The 13,119-nt window shown below is 46.5% G+C and overlaps 1 protein-coding gene across 2 annotated transcripts in view; it reads left to right on the top strand.

The window, feature by feature from the left end:
• Positions 1 to 13,119, top strand: part of SLC44A2 (solute carrier family 44 member 2) — a 156,599-nt gene that overhangs the window by 458 nt on the left and 143,022 nt on the right. The window lies entirely within an intron of this gene.

Below are 13,119 nucleotides of genomic sequence, written 5' to 3'. Positions count from 1 at the left end.
CCACAACTCCTGCCATAAACTCGTCAATCGTGGCTGCCTCTACCTAGAACTCCTTCCAATAACACGGTAGGACTCAATGTTAACGGGCGTTGTTTTCCTGCCTTAGAAACGCACGTCAGCAAAATCCCATTGAGCAGTGCACATGGGAGTTCTGACCTGCTTTGCGTTTGTTTGGACGCAACACGTTCTTTTTCATTCACATTGGAACTGCAGGCAAAGCTAGATGATCGCAGCCCCTTCTTTTCGAACTTTGCGTTTGAAGTTCAACCGCACGCAATTTGATTTGAAGAGCAAATGCAGCGTTTTAAGAACGTTCGTCATCATGAGTCTTAATCATGCTTATTTCTACCTTAAAATCCTCCTAATATCTCGATAATGATTCCTATCAATATATATAAGGCCCCATGCACACGAGACGCTGTTAAACGCGCGTTCAGAGACAGTTGGACACTTTTTTCAACTGCCCCTGAACGCATTTAATGTTATCCTATGTGTCCATGCAGTTGCAGACAGTTGCGTTTAACCTTGTTTTTCCAGATGCAAAAAAATGGGTTCAGATGCAAAAACGCGGTACCAGCGTTTTGCCATTATTTCATTTATAAGCGTTTTTAACCACTTCATTACTGGGCACTTAAACCCCCTTCGTGCTCAGACCAATTTTCAGCTTTCAGCGCTGACGCATTTTGAATGACCATTGCGCGGTCATACAACACTGTACCCAAATTATATTGTTATCATTTTTTTCCCACACATAGAGCTTTCTTTTGGTGGTATTTGATCACCGCTGCGATTTTTATTTTTTGCGCTATAAACATAAAAAAACTGAAAATTTGGAAAAAAAACACTGGCCCAGATTCAAGAAGCAATTGCGCCCGTGTAACCATGAGTTACACGGCGCAATTGCTTACTTGCTCCGGTGTAACGAGTGCTCCTTATTCAGGAACCTCGTTACACCGGCTCTTATGCCTCGCAGATTTTAGGCTGCATTCTTGCGGGGGCCGCTAGGGGGCGCTCCCATTGTGTATCAGCGTGTAGTATGCAAATTGCATACTACCACTGATTCACAAGCTTGCGCGGGCCCCGTGCAAGCCAGGTACGGAGTTTCCGTACGGCAACTTTAGCGCAAGGCTGCCCTTTCTAATAGCAGGGGCAGCCAATGCTAAAGTATAGCCGGCCTTCCCGCGCCGTGAAATTTGAATTTCACGGCGTTTGCGTAAGTGCTTCGTGAATGGCGCTGGACGCCATTCACGTTCACTTTGAAGCAAATGACGTCCTTGCGACGGGACAGGGATGGTAAACACTAAACTGACAGAGGCTATAACCCCCCCTTACTCTATCCAAAATGAAAAAAAAAAAAAAAAGTGTTGCATATAGTTCTACTTTAAGCCCAAATTTCTGATAATTTTATGGAGAGGACTGAGAAGATATAACCATGCCAATGGTGCAGAAGGAAACATATAGCACAGTGAGGAAGGTTTGTGGTCCAGGATGATAGGACAGTCAAAATTAGAAGCAGCTTGTGTTACACTTCCGTGCTGCCCCCCTGCAAAGTGTTGCCCTAAGCCTGGGCCTTGTTGGCCTAGGCCAGGATACAGCGTTGTTCCTATCCCTACCTATACCTCCTCTCCTTACCCCAATAGTGTATTCTATCTATATAACTCAATATATCAATATACCTCCCCTTACCTCAATAGTGATTATTCTCACTACCTTTAACTCCTCCCCCTCCTCAATAATGGCGCCTATCACTACCTATACCTCTCCTCCTAGTACTTTAATAATAAAGCCTATAACTCCTCCCCCTCCTCAATAATGGTGCCTATCACTACATTTACCTCTCCTCCTATTACTTTAAAGGGGTGTTCCAGCCTTTTTTTTAAAGTTTATTAAAAGTCAGCAGCTACAAAAAGTATAGCTGCTGGCTTTTAATAAACAGACACTTACCTGCTCCACGGTTCCAGCGACGCGCCGGCCGGGGGTCCGCTCCTCGCCCCCCCTCATTCCTAGTGTGGGCACCCGGCAGTGACAGCTTTCGGCTTTACGGCCGGGCACCCACTGCGCATGCGCGAGCGGCACTGCGCGTGCGCGAGTGCCGCAGCGCTGTCCGATTGGACAGGAGCTCGCCTACAGGGAGGGGCTGCGATAAGGCGATTAAGCTAATCGCCTTACCAGCCCCTCAGCGGAAGGAGGAAGTGTGACAGGAAATCCCACTCCTTCTGCCCCCCCACTACCCCCCCAAAAAAATTACATGCCAAATGTGGCATGTAAGGGGGGTAGGAGTGGATTAAGCGGAAGTTCCATTTTTAGGTGGAACTCCGCTTTAATAATAAAGCCTATAACTCCTCCCCCTCCTCAATAATGGTGCCCATCACTTCCTATACCTCTCCTTCTATTACTCTAAAAAATGAAGCCTATCACTATCTATAACTTGTTCCCAGGCATCAGTGGTAGTAATAAATGTCAAGGTAACAGTATTCAGTGAAAGTTATAAAAGCCTGAGCAACAGCAGTAGTATACATGCCTAGGTGTCAGTGGGAGTAATAAATGCCTGGGCATCAGTGGTAGTAAAAATGCCCCGTAGTTAGTAGCACTAATAGATGCCCGGGAATCGGTGGTAGTACTAAATGCCCTTATGAAAAGGATGAAAAAAGTGGGTTTAACCACTATTTTTTTATATATTAAAGTATATCTGTCCGTGTCCAGGGCCAATCATCTGCAGATCGATGCGTGTCTGATTACATAAGAATGGCCTCAAATAGCTGCAGGCACTGTCAGCCCCCCCATTGCTTTCCGCCCACAGCTATTCACTGTGTAATGGCAGTTAGCCCCGTTCGCAAGTGTGGATGGGGCCTTATTTATAGGATGATAAGATTTTCAGCAAACTGTCTATTGCACGAGGAAAAATATTTCCAGACTGATGTGACAGTTATCTTTGCAGATATGACATTTTTTTTTTGAAAAATGAATGACGTAAACTGAGATTGTGTGGTTAAAATAATGAATCTGATTTCCTCATTAGTATGACAGATGTTATAGATAGCTCTTCCAGAGGAGCGGGAGGCTGTAGTAGTTGCAAAGGACAGTGGTGGTGGTGGCAGGGCCGATCCGCCCTATAGGCTCACTATGCAATCCGCTTAGGGCCCCGCAAAGCTGCGGAGGGCCCCCCAAATTACTAGAGGCCCCGCCTGGTGAGAAGTCATTTTTGGCCCCTCACCCTGCTTCTCAACTCGCTGGCTGCATGGGAGAAGAGGTAAGAAGTCAGCACTCCCCGCTTCTCACTTTAATGTAAGATGTCATTTCTGACAGCAGAGCACCCCCTCCCCCATCACTGTCGGCAGCGTCCCCCCCCCGGGGGTGAGCGGTGAGATGATTTAAGCTTTGTGACATGGGGCATTATCCTGCTGGAAGGAGCTATTAGAAGATGGGGACACTGTAGTCATACACTGTACACATGTAGGTAGATTCAGTAAGAGTTAGGCAGGCTTATGAGTAGATAAGCTGACCTAACTCAGAATCTACGCCGACTTATGTTTAAGCGTATGCTCAAACAGAGATATACTTAAACATATCTTAAACATATCTTATACGCTTAAACATATCTAAGATACGACGGCTTGCGCCGTCCTATCTTAGATTGCAATATTTCGGATGGCCGCTAGGTGGCGCTTCCATTGCGGTCGGCGTAGATTATGCAAATTAGTAGATACGCCGATTCACGAACGTACGCCCGGCCGACGCAGTACTTTTACTCCGTTTACGTAAGAGATAGGCCGCGTAAAGTTAGAGCTAGACTCTAGTGGAATAACAATGTTAAAGTATGGCCGCCGTTCCCGCCGCGAGATTCGATTTTTTTACGCCGTTTGCGTAAGTCGTCCACGAATCGGGATTTACAATGTTTACGTCCACGCCAAAATCAATAGGCCCGTGCGGCGTACTTAGCCGCAATGCACACTGGGAAATGTAGGCGCCCGGCGCATGCGCAGTTTAGCAAATACGTAAAAAAACGTGAGATCAAGCCTCATTAACATAAAACACGCCCCCCTCCAACAAATTTGAATTAGGCGCCCTTACGCCCGCCGATTTAGGCTACGCCGTCGTAACTTAGCAGGCAAGTACATTGTGAATCATGTACTTGCCTCGCTAACTTACGGCGGCGTAGCCTAAACACGCTAAGCTACGCCGCTGTAAGTTTAAGCCGTTCTCTGTGAATCTACCTAAAGTTCAGCAACAATACTCAGGTAGGTCGTGGCGTTTAAACGATGCTCAATTGTTACCCAATGGTACCCAATTGTTACCCAAGGGGCCCAAAGTGTGCCAAGAAAATATCCCCCACACCGTTACACCACCAGCCTGGACTGTTGATACAAGGAAAGATGGATCCATGCTTTCATGTTGTTTATGCCAAATTCTGACCCCACCATCTGAATGTTGCAGCTGAAATCCATACTCATCAGACCAGGCAACGTTTTTCCGATCTTCTATTGTCCAATTTTGGTGATCCTGTGCGAATTGCAGTCTCAGTTTCCTGTTCTTAGCTGACAAGAGTGGCACCCGGTGTGGTCTTCTGCTTCAAGGTTCGATATGTTGTGCGTTCAGAGATGGTATTCCGCATTCCTTGGTTGTAACGAGTGCTTATTTGAGTTACTGTTGCCTTTCTATCATCTCGAGCCAGTCCACCCATTCTCCTCTGACCTCTGACATCAACAAGGCATTTTCCTCCACACAACTGCCACTCACTGGATATTTTCTCTTTTCAGACCATTCTCTGTAAGCCCGAGAGATGGTTGTGTGTGAAAATCCCAGAAGATCAGCCGTTTTTGAGATACCCAGAGCAGCCAATCTGCCACCAACAACCATACCACGTTCAAAGTCACTTACATCCCCTTTCTGATGCTCTGTTTGAACTTGCCTTGGTTTCCTGCCATGTGATTGACTTATTAGCATTTTGTGTTACCAAGCAATTGAAGTGTACCTAATAAAGTGGCCAGAGAGTGTATGAGCTATTTTGTTTAAGTAACACCACCTATTATATCAGGGCTCGACAAATCCTGGTCGCCAGATCGCCATGGCGACTAGAAATAGCGTCCTGGCGACTTGGCTTGGAAGGTGGGCAAAAAAATAAAAATAAATTTTGTTCCATAGGACCGGCGCTCCGCGGACTAGGCCGAAGCCGCGGCCTCGCCTAAAACATCCTGCCCGCAGCGATCCTGGGAAAAGGCCGCGAGCGGCATCTGCCGCTCGCGGCCTTTTCCCAGGATCGCTGCGGGCAGGATGTTTTAGGCGAGGCCGCGGCTTCGGCCTAGTCCGCGGAGCGCCTTTTCCCCAGGATCGCTGCGGACTGTCACCTCCCCCGCCGCTCGATCGCGGGGGGCCCGTGATGTCCGGTAATTAAGGCCGCGGCTTTGCGGCCTTGTAAAGTCCCCAGCTCTTCCTTGTGTGAGCTGGCGCCATCTGGTGGTGGCCGTTGGTATTACAAGTTAAGCATTACAAGTTAAACAGCAATTCTAATGTCATTTTTCACTATTTTCACTGCCATCTTCTTCCCTCTAATTAGAACCCCCAAACATTATATATATTTTTTATCCTAACACCCTAGAGAATAAAATGGCGATCGTTGCAATACTTTTTGTCACGCCGTATTTGCGCAGCGGTCTTACAAGTGCACTTTTTTGGGAAAAAATTACACTTTTTTTTAATTAACAAATAAGACAACAGTAAAGTTATCCCCATTTTTTTTAATATTATGAAAGATAATGTTACGCCGAGTAAATTCATACCCAAAATGTCACGCTTCAAAATTGCGTCCGCTCGTGGAATGCCGACAAACTTTTACCCTTTAAAATCTTCATAGGCGACGTTTAAAAAAAATCTACAGGTTGCATGTTTTGAGTTAGAGGAGGTCTAGTGCTAGAATTATTGCTCTCGCTCTACCAATCACGGCGATACCTCACATGTGTGGTTTGAACACCGTTTACATATGGGGGCGCTGCTCACGTATGTGTTCGCTTCTGCGCGCAAGCTTGTCGGGACGGGGTGTGTTTTTTGGCTCCTAACTTTTTTAGCTGGCTCCTAGATTCCAAGCAAATTTGTCAAACCCTGTATTATGTATACCTCATCCTATTAACAATATGTAAATTGAAAGCTGTTGTACAGTGTAAATAGTGGGAAATCGCTGGGTGCACGCAAGCCACATTTATGTCCATGCGCACTTTTTTGCAATTGGCATACACCCATGCAGGGCCATCTTAATAGCATCATGGGCCCCTGGGCAAAGTAATGCTATGGGGCCCCTACAAAGGAGGTAAACAGATATCAAGTAGGTAGGAGGCAGACAAGCAGAGCTTCCCCTTTTGCATAGTTCTTCACAATAACTACATGAACATTCTGTACAGCAAGGAAACACTACATACAGTATATAAAGTAACAAAGCTGTCCTGTGCATATAATATATCTGCTAGATTGATGCACTGTGGCCCCTCTGCACCGCTACCAGCTTGCCTCCCCTGTGTATCCATCACGCTCAGTGTCACCATGGGGCCCCCAATTTTGGGGCAGCGTGGGCTCAAGGACCAGCTGCTTTAGGGAAAGTGCCCAGGGGCCCCCCTCATGCAGCTGGGGCCCCTGGGCAGTGCCCAGGTGTGCCCTCTCATTAAGACAGCCCTGCACCCATGTATATCTAGCATCCAACCATTACTAGGGGTGGCTGTATGCTGCAGCTGTGTCTCCCAATAGTGGAAAAACACCCACAAATTCACATTCTATGGCCTCATGAGCACATATGCATGAGGCCTAATAGTTTGAGGCCCCATACACACGAGAGAATTTATCCGCGGATACGGTCCAGCGGACCGTTTCCACGGATAAATCCTCTCAAAGATTTCCGCAGATTTCTCTGCGATGGAGTGTACACACCATCGCATTGAAATCCGCGCGGAAATCCTCTGGCGATGACGCGTCGCGCCGTCGCCGCGATTATGACGCGGCGACGGCGCGACGCTGTCATATAAGGAATTCCACGCATGCGTCAAATCATTACGACGCGTGCGGGGAATCCCTTTGGACGGATGGATCCGGTGAGTCTGTACAGACGAGCGGATCCATCCGTTGGAATGGATTCCAGCAGATGGATATGTTGTGCATGTCAGCAAATATCCGATCTGCTGGAATCCATCCCAGAGGAGATTTCTCCGCGGAAACAGATCCGCTGGCGTGTACACACCATAGAATCTATCCGCAGAAACCCATTTGCTGGGATTTATCTGCGGATGGATTCTATCGTGTGTATGGGGCCTGAGAGGGTGTCAGGTCCTGGAGATTGGCTGCATTTATCTGTCAGCTGCTTTCCATTTCAAGGGTAGTGGATAAATGATTCATGGCTTATTTTAGCAATGTCAGCAAGTTGTTCTTGCAACACAATTTTCTTTTTAATTAGACCAGAGTTCATTTAGTTCTCAACACCTTGCTTTAAAAAAAACATTTTGTGGTTACACCATGAGTTTCAGAATACAGAATACATTTTGTCATGACACCGTTATGTCTGAACACAGTTCAAGTAAACCATTTAGCTCTCACACCCGGTCTGTTATTAACCACTTAAAGTGGAGGTTCGCCCAAAAAATAAAATTCTAACATTAGATTGAGGCTATTTAAGGGGAGCAGAAACGGGTATTTTTTTTAAAATCAATTCCGTACTTACCGTTTTCGAGATAGATGTTCTCCCGCCGCTTCCGGGTATAGTCTGCGGGACTGGGCGTTCCTATTTGATTGACAGCCTTCCGACCGTCGCATACTGCGCGTCACGAGTTTCCGAAAGTAGCTGAACGTCGGTGCGCAGGCGCCGTATAGAGCCGCACCGACGTTCGGCTTCTTTCGGCAACTGGTGACGCGCTGTATGCGACCGTCCGAAGGCTGTCAATCAAATAGGAACGCCCAGTCCCGAAGACCATACCCGGAAGCGGCGGGAGAACATCTATCTCGAAAACGGTAAGTACGTCATTGATTTAACCACTAGCCGACCGCGCACCGCCGTTCTACGTCGGCAGGTCGGCTCGGCTGGGCAAGAGCACGTAGTATAATGTCCTCTCTCTCAGCCGCCACTAGGGGCGCGCGCCCCCCGCTCGCCCCCGACTCCCGTGCGTGTGCCCGGCGGGCGCGATCGCCACCGGGCACACGCGATCGCTCGGTACAGAGTGGGGACCGGGAGCTGTGTGTGTAAACACACAGCTCTCGGTCCTGTCAGGGGGGGAAATGCTGATCTTCTGTTCATACAATGTATGAACAGAAGATCAGTGTTTCCCCTAGTGAGGCCACCCCCCCCCCCCACAGTTAGAACACACGCAGGGAACATACTTAAAGCGGTCCTCCACCCTAAAGTGGAGTCCCGCTGATCGGAACCCTCCCCCCCTCCGGTGTCACTTTTGACACCTTTCAGGGGGGAGGGGGGTGCAGACACCTGTCTAAAGACAGGTATTTGCACCCACTTCCGGCCACACGATACGGGCGAAAGACGGGCATTCCGTCACATCCCGTCTGTCGCCCGTTGTGTGCTGGGAACACTCGGCTCCCAGCACACAGCGTGTGAGCCAATCGGCGGGCGCAGCGCGACTCGCGCATGCGCCGTAGGGAACCGGGCAGTGAAGCCGCAGCGCTTCACTTCCTGGTTCCCTCAGCGTGGATGGCGGGGGGAGCAGCAGAGTGACGAGCGATCGCTCGTGCTCTGCTGCGATCGGCGCTGGACTCCAGGACAGGTAAGTGTCCTAATATTAAAAGTCAGCAGCTGCAGTATTTGTAGCTGCTGACTTTTAATATTTTGTTCCCGTGGCACATCCGCTTTAACCCCTTCCCCGCCCCCTAGTGTTAACCCCTTCACTGCCAGTGGCATTTTTATAGTAATCCAATGCATTTTTATAGCACTGATCGCTATAAAAATGCCAATGGTCCCAAAAATGTGTCAAAAGTGTCCGAAGTGTCCGCCATAATGTCGCAATACCGAAAAAAAATCGCTGATCGCCGCCATTACTAGTAAAAAATATATATTAATAAAAATGACATAAAAATACCCCCTATTTTGTAAACGCTATAACTTTTGCGCAAACCAATCAATAAACGCTTATTGCGATTTTTGTTACGAAAAATATGTAGAAGAATACGTATCGGCCTAAACTGAGGAAAAAAAATGTTTTTTTATATATTTTTGGGGGATATTTATTATGGCAAAAAGTAAAAAATATTCATTTTTTTCAAAATTGTCGCTCTATTTTTGTTTATAGCGCAAAAAATAAAAAATGCAGAAGTGATCAAATACCACCAAAAGAAAGCTCTATTTGTGAGAAAAAAAGGACGCCAATTTTGTTTGGGAGCCACGTCGCACGACCGCGCAATTGTCTGTTAAAGCGACGCAGTCCCGAATAGCAAAAAGTACTCTTGTCTTTGGGCAGCAATATGGTCCGGGGGGTAAGTGGTTAAAAAAAAATACCCGATTCTGCTTCCCTTAATTAGCCTCAATCTAATGTTAAAAAAAAAAATTCGGTACTGCGTCGCTTTAACTGACAATTGCGCGGTCGTGCGACGTGGCTCCCAAACAAAATTGGCGTCCTTTTTTTTCAAAAAAAAAAATGCTAAAACTGCTAGCAGGAGAAAACCAGAGTTAAAAACGCATTGTTCCCTGCGTTTCTATTATGTGCTTATGCACATTTTTAAGTGTTAGCGTTTACAAGCTGTTTTTCCAAGCACACCCCCCCCCCCCCCCCTCCCAAACTAATTTTTCACTCCCAAATGGTCACAATACATTGCAAAACATTATTTATTTATTTATACACTGGAACCTTGGATTACGAGCATAATTTGTTCCAGGAGAAGGCTTGTAATCCAAAGCACTTGCATATCGAAGCGAGTTTCCCTATAGAAGTCAATGGAAACTAAGATAATTTGTTCCGCATTTACTTCTATGGCATGCAATACCGCATGTGGCCAGAGATGGGTGGCGCCTGAGAGTCGCGGAAATGCTCGGGGACATCTTGGAAACCCTTGGAAAGGTTCGGAAACACTCGGGAACGGAGTATTTCCGAGTGATTACCAGTATTTTCGGAACAGCTCCGAACGGCTCCTAACCGTTCCGAGTGTCACCGGCGCCCCCACACCTCTGGCCAAATGCGGTACTGCACACCCTATTAGCTTGAATTCTGCTTGTTTTGCAAACCAAGTCAGGATTAAAAAAAAAAAAAAAAAGTTGCTTGTCTTTCAAAACGCTTGTTAATCGCGTTACTCGTAAACCAAGGTTCCACTGTATATATACAGTATACAGCGGGGGGCTGGCAATCCATCGATCGTTGTCTACATTTCTACCGCAGGCAGGTGAAAGGTAGACAGGTGGTAGGTGATAATGTGAAATGGCAGAGGACACTGCTATGGGCAGGGGGCTGGTGCCGGCATTAGGGTGCTTAGGCAGCCGCCTAGGTGTTGCATCATATGTGTGCACAGCTTATTGCATTAGGGTGTGCACCCCAAACCTCCAACACATATGCATTTGACATATTTACCGGCCTCTTCCCTACTCTCCATTCTGAAACAATGGGGGGAAGGGGGAGCAAGGGAGCACATGGGGGACTCGGGCAACAGAAGGAAATGGAACAGGGAAAGGAGGAGTGCCATATACGAGTACCGATCCCCTATATTTTCCTCCTGTGGCAGCAGAATGTTGACAAAAGGGAGAGGAGGAGAAGCCTACTTTCAGCTGCTGCAGGAGGAAAATACATATCGATTCCACTAAATTTCACCCCCGCCACCTCTCCTGTCCAAGTTCTGAGGGTCAGCAAGGAAAGATTGTGGTTTACCTATCACCTGCCCACTATTGACAGGTTGCCAACCCAGGATTAGGGTGTGCCCAGGTACACCCCTTGCTCACGCCTAGGATAGTGGAAGCAGTAAAATCTGAATCTCCAGGCACTGAGAATTCAGATATTTTAAATACCTGTCTTCTGACGATCCCTTTTATTTTCCTCTTGCAGCAGCTGAAAGCCAGCTTCTCCTCCTCTCCCTCTCACCAGCATATAGCTGCTGCAGGAGGAAAATCCAGGGGATCGGTCCCAGTAAATGCCTCCCCTGCTGTCCCTCCTGTCCTTGTCCCTTCTTTTTCTGCTGCCTGAATGCTCATTTACCAGCGTTTACACAATTTTAGGCGTGTTTTTGAGCAAGCAGGTTTTTTTTTATCTGTCTCCACAGCCACTAAACTCCTGAAAATGCCTGCAGTGTGTATGGCTAACATATATAGGTTAACATAGCATAACATAATAATATAATTTAAAGCAGGGGTTCACCCTAAAAAAAACTATAGACTGTTATATCCAGCATACTGCTGACATCAACGGTATGCTGGATTTCTTTTTTTTTCGGTCCGTACTTACGTTTTTCCGTCGTTTTCACCGGCTTCCGGGTTCTCGCTCCCCCGGGGAGTAGGCGTTCCTAAGCTCTGCATAGATGATTGACGTGCGCGTCATCGCCTTCCGAAAATATCCGCCGGGTACTCGGCACTTTACGGCGCCTGCGCAGTCAGCTCTACATGGCAGGCGCAGGCGCCGTAAAGAGCCGAGTCCCCGTCGGATATTTTCCGAAGGCGATGACGCGCACGTCAATCATCTATGCAGAGCTCCCCGTCGGGGAAAAGGAGCGACACGCCCACTCCCCGCAAGGAAGAAGACCCGGAAGTGCGGCTGAAGACAGGTAAGTGTACACATAAAAAAAAAAATGATAACGCTAAAAGCCTTTATTAAGGCTAGAGATAGGTTAGAAAAAAAGTTAATTTTAGGGTGAACCCCTGCTTTAACATAACATAATAGGGTTGGGTAACATAGAGGAAGAAGGGAATTTAGGGGTAAAGAAAAAAAAAAACGTCAAACGCCTATAGAGGCCGATTTTTTCATCTGAAGTGTGCATGAGCTCTTCTGGGTGGGAGGACCCCGCAGTCAATTAGCGCAAGAGTTGGAGGAGTTATGTCCTGACAGCTGGAGGGTGACAACATAAAGATCGTGGGAATAAGGAAGTAGAGGAGGCAATATCAGACAGGATGTTTCTAAAAGTACAAAGAAAATGTAGGACTAATTATACAGTAAAACCTTGGTTTGAGAGCGTTTTGAAAAACAAGCAAAATGTTTTAATAAATTTTGCCTTTATATACAAGCGATGTCTTGATATAAGAGTAGTGTCATGTCACAACCGAGTATAAAAAAGAAGAGAGGAGCCTCTAAGTGTAGCAATATGGTTACATTTAATGAAGGTACAACATTTAGCAACTTATTGCTACACTTAGGCTGCATTCACACCTGAGCGTTTTGTCGCCTGAAGCTAGAAAACGCTAGAAGGGAAAAAATCCATTATTCTCAATAATGAATCGGGCTGATTTGGGCGTTTTTGAACGTTTGTATTCCCATAGAAACTAATGGAAACGCTCCATTCAAGCGTCTAGCGCAACAACGAGCGTTTCTACGGGCGTTTTGTCGCTTTAATCTGTTCTGTGAAATAGAATATTCACCCAGGAAGAAGATTAAAAAATCTACAAACATAGCAACAAATGAAAGAGATGAGCATTTTTCCTATTGGAAACTTTTTTTTTTTTTTAAATTGGGATATTTATTACAGCAAAAAGTAAAAAATATTGTGGGTTTTTTTTTCAAAATTTTCGCTATTTTTTTTGTTTATAGCACAAAAAATAAAAACTGCAGAGGTGATCAAATACCACCAAAAGAAACCTCTATTTATGGGAAAAAAAGGACGTCAATTTTGTTTGGGAGCCACGTCGCACGACCGCGCAATTTTCATTTAAAGCGCGACAGTGCCGAAAGCTGAAATTTCACCTGGCCAGGAAGGGGGTATACGTGCCCAGTAAGCAAGTGGTTAAGGCTGCCAACATCATGGATGTAGAAATTTTCACTGCTGACTATTGGTTTCAGGTTTTTTTCTGCTGCAGCATCCGCAGCTACAATACCTGCATCCCCGAACAATGACTGTATCTAATGCCATCACTCTTTGGCTACTAATTCACCACTCAGCTTAGTCGATTTTTAAATATCGTATTTATCTGGGTATATCGCGCACCGGCGTATAGCGTGCACCCAGTTCTAGGAG

Source organism: Rana temporaria, chromosome 3, assembly GCF_905171775.1.
Source record: "Rana temporaria chromosome 3, aRanTem1.1, whole genome shotgun sequence".
NCBI classification, from domain to species: Eukaryota; Metazoa; Chordata; class Amphibia; order Anura; family Ranidae; genus Rana; species Rana temporaria.
Note: the sequence above shows the minus strand (reverse complement) of the source record. Positions and strands in the feature narration are given on the sequence as shown.